We start from the raw sequence: 12436 nt of genomic DNA, 5'->3' as shown, positions 1-12436 counted from the left end.
TATAACACTGGGGAGGTGGACAACACCCATAGAGAGTAGTAGGAGTGGTGGTAAAACAAACACATAGATCAATGGAACAGACTAGAGCCCAGAAGTAAACCTATGCATATTTGGTCAATTACTCTACAACAAAGAAGGCAAGAACACACACCAGAGAAAGCATGGACAGCTACATGCAAAAGAATGAAACTGAACCACTTTCTTACACCATACACAAAAATAAACTCAAAATGGATTAAAGACTTAAATGTAAGACCTGAAACCAAAACTCCTAGAAGAAAATAGAGTCAGTAAACTCTTTGACATCGGTCTAGCAATATTTTGGGGGTCTGGCTCTGTAGGCTAGGAAAACAAAAGCAAAAATAAACCAATGGGTCTACATCAAACTAAAAACTTTTGCACAGAGAAGGAAATCATCAATAAAACAAAGCAGCAACCTACTGAATGGGAAAAGATATTTACAAACAGTATATCCAATAAGGGGTTAACATCTAAAATCTATAAAGAAGTCATACGACTTAATATAAAAAAATCTTATTAAAAATGGGCAGAGGATCTGAACAGATATTTTTGTGAAGACATGTAGATGGCCAACAGGCACATGAGAAGATGCTCAATGTCACTAAATATTGGGGAAATGCAACTCAAAACCATAATGAGATATCACCGCACACTTGTCAGATTAACTAGTACCAAAAAGACAAGACATAAAAAATACTGGCAAGAATGAGGAGAAAAGGGAATCCGCATGAACTCTTGGTAGGAATGTGAATTGGTGCAGAAAAAGTATGGTGGTTCCTCAAAAAATTAAAAATAGAACTACTATGTGATCTGGCAAATCCACCTCTAGATATTTTACCTGAAAAAACTGAAAACACTCATTCAAAAAATATATGCACTCCTATCTTTATTGCAGCATTATTTACAATATCCAAGATATGGAAGTGACCTAAATGTCTATCTATAAATGAATAGATGAAGAAGATATAGTATATATACAAGGGAATTTTACTCAGCCATTAAAAGACTGAAATCTTGCCATTTGTGATAACATGGATGGACCTAAAGGGTATTATATGCAAGTGAAATAAGTCAGACAGAGAAAGACAAAGACTGTATCATTTCACTTACATGTGGAATCTAAAAAACAAAACAGACTCATAGATACAGAGAATGAACTGATGGTTGCCAGAGGGGAAGAGGTTGGGAGATGGATGGAATAGGTGAACCCCTTCACCTATTAAATGTTATAATCTTCGGGGCGCCTGGGTGGCTCAGTGGGTTAAGCCGCTGCCTTCGGCTCAGGTCATGATCTCAGGGTCCTGGGATTGAGTCCTGCATCGGGCTCTCTGCTCATCAAGGAGCCTGCTTCCTCCTCTCTCTCTCTCTGCCTGCCTCTCTGCCTACTTGTGATCTCTCTCTGTCAAATAAATAAATTAAATCTTTTAAAAATAAATAAATAAATGTTATAATCTTCCAATTATTAAAAAAAAAAGACATGGGGATGGAATATACAGCATAGGGAACATTGTCCATAATATTGTACAACTTTGTATGGTGACAGATTTCATACTGTCTATAAATATCAAATCACTCTGTTGTACACCTGAAACGAATACAATATTGTATATCAGTTATCCTTCATTTAAAAAAAAAAAAAGTGGTAATGAAGAATTCAGTTGAATGAGAAACTTTGATTCAGAAATGACTTGAAGAAATGTAAACCCATAAGAATCATGAGAGATATTTCAAGGCTGCTAGGACACCACCCCACCCATAAGTAGGCTAGGAACTTGAGCCATTTTAATTTAAGGGTTGACATCTGCTCAAAGGACCCCCTCCCCCATGCAATGCTGCAGCGTCCTCTTTACCCCTTATCTTGGCATTAGCAGCTGCATTTCCCCTGCAGGGGTAATATTTACAATGGCAAGAGGAGGGACATTTCCAAATCCTTGGGGCAGGAACAACCATTGCTTTGAAAGAATGTGAGCTGAAAACAAACATTGGTGCAAGACCAAGGATGCCCTTTCACTGCCTAAACGTTACCATTGGACATGCTACTGTCCACAGAAGATCAGGAGCAGCTCACATGTTCAGAATCCATTGCTCAGTTTCCATAGACCCATCACATCATCCAAGTTGGACACCATCGGATTGATGAGAGGCCCTTCTGGGAGCCGTGGAAAGGAGGGCCTGTAACTTGGACCAGAAAGTCCACGTGAAACATCCTTAAAATTTTCCTCACACTTTCCTCCCAAGTGATGGATGATGTCAATATGAATCTATTGTTCTCCTCTGACTTGGTGGGTCAAGCTCTGTCTTAACAAGGCCTATTTTAACAATAACGATACCTACTATATCAGACTCCTCTTATGAAAGACTCTCATGATTGCATTTTCTAAGCAGTAATCCTGCATGATCCCATATTTTAAAAAAAACAAAACAAAACTGAGATCCAGATAACAAAATCATAGAAACCCTCTTTGAATAATTGCAAACATGCAGAAAGTGGACTCAACAGTATACTTCATAAGGGCAAAAACTTTGGGGCATATCTGGTTCACCCACTGTTGTCTCCCAGGATCTAGCATAGTGCCTGGCAAATAGTAGGCCCTCCGTGACTGGGTCTCTTTACTGTTTCTAAATGTCAGGTTTCATTTGTGTGGTCTGGTCTCCAGTCTTCAAGCATCACGCTTTAATCCATCCAGGCAGCTGGCCGCCTCTGGCTCCCTGAAGACTTCCAGGACAAGAGGCTGTACAGCCTCCCTGGGCTGCTGAGTCACCTTCCTATCAGGAAATTGTTTCTGCCTTAGCTAAATAGGTAAGCAATTTTCTTTCTATTTCAGACAGAGAACCTAAGTTTAAAAAAAGATGAAGTGAATAGCTCAAGGTTATACACAAACTCTGGCCCAGTTAGGAATAGAACCCAAGTGGTTCCTAACATTCAATCCTATAGTTTTAGTCCTATTCCTTCTGCCACACAGCCTATTTTTATATTTTATAGATATTGTTCCCAAATTACTCACCGGAAATTCTGCTTAAATATTGAAGGTAAAATGGCTGCATGTATCCAATAGAGAGAGAATATATATAAGAAGAAGTTTTTCCCACGTGAGGAATGAATCACTGTAAAAAACATTTGTTCAGTTGTTTCATTATAAAATAAGAGCATTCCTCCCGGCTGCCACAAAATTCAAATGCTCTATTTTGTTACTAAACAATCCTTTTAACACCAAGCCAAAAATAAGTCACAATGTTAATGCAAACATCTTGCAATCCAACTAAAAGAACTTGTGCCAAATTTATCAGAGTTAGAGGGAAATTGTGTTGGATCTGTCTGCCTCTGAGAAACTTTCTATTAGATCACCAGTAAATAGGGTACCGGCATCTGCTGATGCTGAGTGAAAGACATGAGTAATAACAGACAGCTTTAGAAAATACATTTTTCTTCCATAGTTAGCAATGCATGACTCACTAGAACTCTCCAGACACTATACAGCATGAATGACTCAAAATTCGACCAAGGACAGAGCACAGTCAGTTCTCTCTTCCTACACTAGGATTTCTTGTCTCAATTATCACTTATTTGTTAGTTTACTTCAAGGCAGAGAGTCTTGGTTCACTCTCCTTCCTTTTTTAAAAACGGTGGTAATATAAAAAATAAATATTGAAGTGCTGCAGGAAAACAGAGTCTAAACATCATAATGAATACCAAAACCAAACTTCAACTGGCCTAATTCCCACCATTTGCAAGGCCACATTGGGAAATGACCATGGTTAATTTCCTTCTTGAACACTGACCAATGACTAGAGATTATTGCACTATTAGACATGCCTTGTGGTTACAGGCCAATGACCTGCTTATCCAAATCTTCAGTAGCCAATAGTAGCATCAAAGATATTTTGAGAAATAATTTGGTCTCCATGGCAGAGGTCCTGATTTCCTTCAAGCAACTATTCTCTTTAGCACTTTCCTTTCCATTCCATCTGGCTTTCCAACTCCAGATTGATTTTCCTAAGAGTTTTTTTGGATTATGACAATAGCTTAGCATGATGACAATGACCACAGGTCTTGGAATTAGACCATTTGACTTCAAATCCTGGATTCATCAATTAATTTTTAACTTCTCTATGCCTCAGTTTTTCATCTGTGACATGGAATTCATAAGATACTTGCATAATTTTTATTTTAACTTTGTGTTAATATATAAGTATATACAAAATTTTTTAAATTTATTTTTTATTTATTTTCAGCATAACAGTATTCATTGTTTTTGCACCACACCCAGTGTTCCATGCAATCCATGCCCTCTGTAATACCCACCACCTGGTACCCCAACCCCCCGGCACTTCAAACCCCTCAGATTGTTTTTCAGAGTCCATAGTCTCTCATGGTTCACCTCCCCTTCCAATTTCCCCCAACTTCCTTCTCCTCTCTAACTCCCCATGTCCTCCATGCTATTTGTTATGCTCCACAAATAAGTGAAACTGTATGATAATTGACTCTCTCTGCTTGACTTATTTCACTCAGCATAATCTCTTCCAGTCCTGTCCATGTTGCTACAAAAATTGGGTATTCATCCTTTCTGATGGAGGCATAATACTCCATCATGTATATGGACCACATCTTCCTTATCCATTCGTCCATTGAAGGGCATCTTGGTTCTTTCCACAGTTTGGCAACCGTGGCCATTGATGCTATAAACATTGGGGTACAGATGGCCCTTCTTTTCACGACATCTGTATCTTTGGGGTAAATACCCAGGAGTGCAATGGCAGGGTCATAAGGAAGTTCTATTTTTAATTTCTTGAGGACTCTCCACACTGTTCTCCAAAGAGGCTGCACCAACTTGCATTCCCACCAACAGTGGAAGAGGGTTCCCCTTTCTTCACATCCCCTCCAACACATGTTGTTTCCTGTCTTGCTAATTTTGGCCATTCTAACTGGTGTAAGGTGATATCTCAATGTGGTTTTAATTTGAATCTCCCTGATGGCTAGTGATGATGAACATTTTTTCATGTGTCTGATAGCCATTTGTATGTCTTCATTGGAGAAGTGTCTGTTCATATCTTCTGCCCATTTTTTGATATGATTGTCTGTTTTGTGTGTGTTGAGTTTGAGGAGTTCTTTATAGATGCTGGATATCAACCTTTTGTCTGTACTGTCATTTGCAAATATCTCCTCCCATTCCGTGGGTTGCCTCTTTGTTTTGTTGACTGTTTCCTTTGCTGTGCAAAATTTTTTAAATTAAAAAAATAAGTTCATAAGAGCAGCACATAAACTAAAATTGAAATGATAAGAGATTAGCATGGCCCCTGCACAAGGATGACATACATTTTGTGAAGCATCCATATTAAAAAAAAAAATGAGTATGTAAGAAAATAGAGCATTCGTGGCAAAGAACATAGGCTGTAGAGTCAGACCTGGAATCAGAATCCTGATTCTGCCATTGAACTGCCTACCAATTATACTAGTTATCCCACACCATGTAAAAAGTCACCCCAAAGCTTTCCAGATTATGACAGTAATAATCATTTTTTACCTTCCACAGTTTCTGTAAGGTCAGAGATGTGAGAGTTTTATGTTTGGCCAGGTCTCTGATGAGGTTGCAGTCAGATGTTGGGTCACAGATGGCTAAAGACTATACTGAGGCTGGGAAATCTACCTCCAAGACAGCTCCCTCAAATGACAAGTTTGTGCAGGCAGGAATATTCAGTTTCCTTCCATGTGGGCTCCTTAAGCTCCTTCAGTGTCCTGATGAATTTGGACCTGGCTTACTCCAGAATGAGTGATCCAAGAGAGCAAAGCAGAGGCTGTGAAGCCTTTATGACCTTGCCTTGCAAGTTATGTACCATCACCTCTGTTCCATAGGTCACGCTAGCTGCCCTGACCTAACGTGAGGGGATTGCACAAGGGCACAGACATCAGGTGGTATGGATTGCTGGCAGTTATCTTGTAAAATAACTACTGCAAAGAACTCATACCAAGACTTTTTAGGCCTTAATCTCCAATTTATCTCCTGCAGTCAATATACTTCCCTCATAAGGTTGTATAAGAATTAGATGAGACGATGCACGTGAAGTACTTGGTATGAGCTCTGAGTAACGTATAGAACTGCTGAATCACTATATTGCACATCTAAAACTAATGTAACACTGAATGATAAGTAAACTTGAATTTAAAAAATAAACTAAAAATTTTTAAATAAAAAAATATATATTTAAAGTACTTGGTAAGTCAGTATTCAAAAACATTACTTAGTATTATTAAAAGCCAGTAGTAGTTATTAAAAGATTCCAGGGACGATCCTGAGGAAGAAAATGTTATTCTGGGGAGTAGCTACAGCTATAAACTCCCTCCTTCGTCCTCCCATTCTTACTTCTGGTGGACTTCATATTCTCTCATATATATTAGGCCTCCTCATAAGATTTTCACTTGAAGAAAGGATTCTCCAGTTTAAAAAAACATAAAGCATTGCTGTAAGTCATATTTATTGCAAATACTAAGAACTGTAGGATAGATAAATATGTATATATGTATGAATATACACACACATATGTATAGATGCATGTACAATAGACAAATATGTATACAAATATTTGCATATCTATATCTATATATGGAGAGAGATGTAGATAGAGAAGAGAGATAAAATTTCCATATAGATAAAATTACCTAGCTAATAGAGCTATAATGTGACTGGAAAGCAGAAAATATCAAATTGAAAATCCCATAGGAGACCACCTACTCCAATATTAAAAATCTTAAGATAGTTAAGCCACTTATTTTCCCCACAGCAATCACGTGGAAGTGCTGTTTAAAGCTCCCAGATGAACAGATGGAGTAAACTCCTGCACATATGAAAGGTTTGTCCTTTCACCATTGCATTTATACAAGCATGTGTTTTGGACATGCACTATCCTAACTGCTGGGTATAAGCAGTGAACAAGACAGATAGAGTCCTACCTTAGAAACATGGACTAAACAAATATATGAACACCACAATTTCAGGCACCAAGAAGTGCTATGATAGTAACCAAACACAGCAATGTGGTAAAGTGAAGAGTAAGGGGGCTGATTTAATAAGAGTGGTCAAGAGTGTCTTCCTCAAGGAGATGATACTTGAACTGAGACAGAAGTAATGAGAAGAAACCAGCCATATCAGGAAATGAGAGAAGAATTCATAGAAATGTACTAACATGGCAAGATGGAGCCATCAGACAGCCTCATTCCAATAGAATTCATTAAATTCATTCACTGTTCATTAAAGTCTTTGACATTTTGTTTGAAGACCTGTGTGCCTTTGATGCTTCATCTGCATAAGGACATTTGGCTAAATTTACTGTCCAGAGCCAATCTTTCTGGCAAAAAAAATCAATGGAATTGCCAATGATGATGGTGTGGCTGAAACTGACACCTCCAAGTTAAAAACTAGGCAGGAATTGGGGCCATTCTAAAAATATTCTAGACTATCTGGAAGATCAAATAAAACATATGAAAATAGAAGCAGTAGAATGAAGACCAAATTATTCAAAAGATAGCCTATATACTCTTGACTACTTTCCCCCAAATCTTTCAACCCTTATTTTTCACCACCGGCTGATACACTCAGATTGTTTGGTTGATTGAAAGAAATAAATGTGATGCATAAGTCTGAAAGAGATAAGGAGTCGATTACAAGGTAAAAATCAAACTATGTTGGAGTTGGAAGAGACCCTAGACATGGTCCTGTCTAATCCCCTCACGTTATACATGACCAAACTAAGCTTCAAAGAAATTAAGCAACTTCCCCAAAGTACATAGTCAATGGCTTTTGGCAATTTCCTCACATGCCAATGGAGGTGGCAGGAGTGTGTTGGGGGATGGAGAGGGTGGGGAATCCCTTACTTCCCATTCAGCCTCATCTTCATATAGGATGAGCAAGGACCTCTCCATCCTGAATTCAGGGAGTGCTCCATCCCCAGATCCCCCTTCCCAGCGGGTAAGATGCCCTAATTTACAAGAATCTCCTTCTGGAACCTCTGGGACCTGGAATGGCAATAATAATAGATTCTTTTACCACGCACCTTTCTTATACTATTTTTAGTCCATTTTTGCTTGCTCATTTCTTTTCTGTCTTCTTTCCACAGGTTGAGTGCCAGGGATATACTAATAAACAAAATGGCTACAGTCCCTATTTTAAGGAGCTAAGGTGCGGGAGGAAAATAAGCAATCAAACAAGTCTCCAAAATAAGTGCTTTACGGTAGTCCCCCCCTTCCCTTATCTGCAGTTTTGCTCTCTGTGGTCTCAGGTCCCCGCAGTTCCAGTCACTGGCAGAAGATCCTCTCGACATACTGTCAGAAGGTCAGTAACAGCCTAACTCTGTCACAATGCCTCACGTTTCATCTCACTTCTTCTCAGCACACAGGCATTTTTCATCTCACACCATCACAAGAAGAAGGGTGAGTACAGCATAGGAAGATATTTTGAGAGAAAAAGACCATATTTACCTGTTTTTGTTATAGTTTATGTTCTAATTATTCTATTTTATTATCGGCAATTGCTGTTAATTTCTTACTCTGCCTAGTTCATAAACATAGCATAGGTGTGTGTGTGTGTATATATATATATATATATATATATATATATATATATATATATGGGGTCTAGTACTATCTGTGGTTTCAGGCTTCCACCGGGAGTCTTGACACATGCTCCATGAATGGGGGTCAGGGAGACTCCTGTACTTGGGGAAGTATGGGGCATTATGGGACTGCTGGGCAGAAGCAGCTCACCTGGTTCAGAGGAGGGTGGGAAGGAGGAGACTGTCCCTACAGAAATGGAATTTAAGTAAAAGACAGTAAAGCTGGGGTAAGGGAACTGCTCTTTTAAAGCCTGAGTGGAAAGCAGGTCCATGGCACATCTCAAGCACTTAGAGAAGCTCAGTGAGGTTGTGGTATAAGATACAATAGGGCAAGTGGCAGGAGATGAGAGGCCTAGACAGAAAGATGTCAGTAGTGTGTCAAGAACAAGGATGGCGAGACAGTTAGAGGTTGGCATTCCCAGAACATGGTGATAAACTGAAAATGTAGGGAGGTAGAAGATACTGAAGATACAAGATACTGCCCAAGCTTCCAGCTTAGGGTATAGCCAAGAGGGGCACCTGTTATCCAGGAAAACTGCACAAAGAGTTAATATTTTGTTTATTGGAGATAGGGGTGGAGATGGGTTTGGTTTTGGACCAAATGAATTTGAGCTGTCCATAAAACACCTCCATAGTGTCCAAGAGTAGTTGAACATAAGGATAGGGACCTCAGGAGAGAGAGCTGGACTGAAAGGTGGATTCATGAGTCATCAGCATATTACCTCCTGCCTTTAGATGATGAATCTGAGACCCAGGGAAGTGAAGTAACACGCCCAGGGTCATACTAGCAGGTGCAGAACAGAGATTTCAACCCTTGTCTTCCCAATCCCCATATCTGTGCCCTTCCCATGGAGACCCGCAGCTGTAGTTATATGCTTAATGAGGTGTGGCAGAAAGGTGCTGCAGCAGAGCCCATGCTCTTTAATTTCCATTTCTAGAATATACAGGGAAATACAAATATATCTTGTGTATGTGGCCATATATGTTCTTCAGCTGGTGCAGCCAGCAAGTTGCCTACTGACAAGCAACCAGCTTGTCCTTTGGATACATTTCCAAGAAATATCTGTTGAACTGAAAGTAATCAAATCATGTCCTCCAAAAATTCCCTTTCTCGTTCCCATAAGCTACCCAAAGGAGTTTAAGGTGCCAGTCGTGTCCCCCTTTGACAGCTACCATGGGCCCCCTGTTTTCTGTGCTCCCCGACAAGTCCATGTGGGATTCCTTTGACCCTGCTTTCTTGTGTCTAGAGCTCATCTCCAATATCTGTCCTTCATCAGTGCTTCCCTGACTGTCTTCCTCCAATTGTCAGTGGTACTATGCGTGGACTCGCCCTTCCTGGTGCTTCTCCCAGTTCATTATTTTACTATACAGTTCTATTACTTGGTTCATGCCTGCCTCCTCCTCTAAATGTTCACCATTTTATCTAGGTGTTTATCCCAAGTTGCCAAGAGTGCCTGGACATAGTAGGAGGTAATTAATAGATAATTGTACATTGAATGAGTGGATTGCTATTCTCGGCCCCCAGATCCCCCTAATTAAAAGAGAATCCCTACTTTACGCCTCTTTCTCTCTCATATTGACTATGGCCTTCTGAAAATGAGGGTGAGAAATTTTAAGTCACTTGGTTAAACAGGTCCTCTGTATGTAACAACAGCCATAATTCCATGTTCTAGCTTTTAAAAAAAATAATAATTAATGGATACAAAACTGGCAACAAGAGGGAAAATAAAGGTGGATGTGAGAGAGGCTAAGGAAGGGACGTGTTTTGACTCCACAGTAGACAAAAGTAATTTATATGTCTTTTCTTCATCCACATGTCATTTGGTTTCAGAAATTGGAGTCAAACTAAGCACTAATAAGTGTGATGTTCACAGGTCGTAATGAAATTTTTATAAAAGTGCTTCTCTCCCCCCCCCGCCCCCACCCCAGTCAATGAATTTATTTTAAAGCTCTTACTGAAAATGATTTACACTAGGTTTTAAAAATTCCCCAATCTTTTTACCTATGACATTTCTGCGAAAACCAAAGATGAGAATGAGAGCGACCCTGAGCTGGGAAAAACATTCAAAGCAAATACAAATGCACTGTCTGTCCTTACATTTGGCCCTACTGAGGGATGTGATCAAAAAGGGATTGTCGGCATTCCTGCTCAGCTGTATTGAATTCCTCTGATAGGAACTGAGGACAAGTGGCGGTATAGAGATCCAGAGATGGCGAGAACATTCGAGTAGGTGACAGAAGACCAGAATTCTAGTTTCCAGTTCTACCGTGGAACAGTCATTTGACAAAGTGTTCACTCCCTCTGTGTCCAAGATTCAGAAACTATAAAATGACAATAATGGAGCTTTGGTTCAAGGGGACAGACTACGCACGTGGGCTTACCTCACTCCCCTCCCAGACATCCTATCAATCAACAGTAAAGATATATGAGGGGGGACACACCCCTAACAGTACTCACAATTGTAGGCCTTGAAATGGCTCGTGTTGAGAAAGGAAGTCACAGTCCAGGACCCACATAGGAGACTGCAACACTGGCAGTGGATACCGGGGAGAGTAAATTTTTCCTTTTAATTTTGTAACCATAGGTATGGTTGTAGTGTTTTCTGTCCTCCACATGTATTGCTTTGTCTTTGTCATACCAGCAAAAATGGCAATAAGAATACTTTCTGGCCCATTCCATCAAGTAATTAAGAGGATTAATTAAAATGATGTATAAGAACACCTTGAAAACTCTAAAGCGCTGAAATAAATGTGAAGTATTGTTAAGGAGGCAGTCTTAGGCAGTTGAAGATTGGGGAAGGAATGTAGCGCTTTCCTTGATCAAGCTCTATTTTTAAGGTGCCAAGATTCAAATTAAAAAGGAAGCTGTTTCTAAAACGCTGACTGTAAAGTATCTAAGGGAATAAATGTGCTGAGAGAAAGTATTTGGAAGACTGACAAGAAGAAAATTTAAATAGTGAGTGATGCAATAGAACTATTGGGTTTCCATCAAATTCTTTCTCTAAACCAAAAACTCTGTGAGGAACCGAATAGCAACAGAGGTGCTAGCGTCTTAGAAAATTCCACAGCAAAAACATTTCTTGTGAAAATAGAGCCTTATCGTGTGCTTACGTCTGAAACCATTTCCACATGTTTTTGTAAACAGTCTTGTAATTAGCATCCCAAACATTTTCGAGTACTGTGTTTTGTAACTTCTTAATTAGGCAGATAGATCTAATCAATAATCCTGTTAGGGTATTGAAATAAAATTGTTGGTTCATGCACAGGTCTCCTTTGCAGGTGTAGATGCTCAATGAAGGTTTGCTAAATGAATAAATGGATGAAAAAAAATTTTCCTAAAAGCTTTTTTTATTATCTAAAGCATGCCCTTGGTTTGTCCATGATGAAGAGGACGTACTCTTCAGATATTGTTGGGTGCCTGACTTCTCAGAGACTTATCTAGAAAATGAAAATAACAGTATGTACATAAGAGAGTTGTGATAATGACTTACTGATATAATGTATGCAAAATTCTGGGCACATAGTGAATTTTCATTTAGTGTTAGCAACTGCTATGACTGAGAGCCCACTATGTGCAGTCACCACCCACCGACCTGATCAACAAAGACAAGCAAGACTAGGACCTCACCATCCAGTAGGGGAAGTAAACAAGCTGCTGGGTCACCCTCCCATGCGTCACTCCCTCCCTGAGTCTCATGGATAAGCTCCTTGAAAAAACTATTCCTTTGGGGCAAATGTTCCCTCCCGGATACTTACTAGGCTGCTGGCCAATAAGAGAGGATACACATGATAAGAGGCCAAGTTACAGAAG

The 12436-nt window shown here is 39.5% G+C and overlaps 1 pseudogene; it reads left to right on the top strand.

The window, feature by feature from the left end:
* The first annotated feature begins 5260 nt into the window (after nucleotides 1-5260).
* On the top strand, nucleotides 5261-5360 carry LOC132003044 (U6 spliceosomal RNA; annotated as a pseudogene).
* Nucleotides 5361-12436: the final 7076 nt, after the last annotated feature.

Source organism: Mustela nigripes, chromosome 15 (genome assembly GCF_022355385.1).
Source record: "Mustela nigripes isolate SB6536 chromosome 15, MUSNIG.SB6536, whole genome shotgun sequence".
NCBI classification, from domain to species: domain Eukaryota; kingdom Metazoa; phylum Chordata; class Mammalia; order Carnivora; family Mustelidae; genus Mustela; species Mustela nigripes.
The sequence above is the reverse complement of the archived record's forward strand: the minus strand, read 5'-3'. Positions and strand labels throughout refer to the sequence as shown.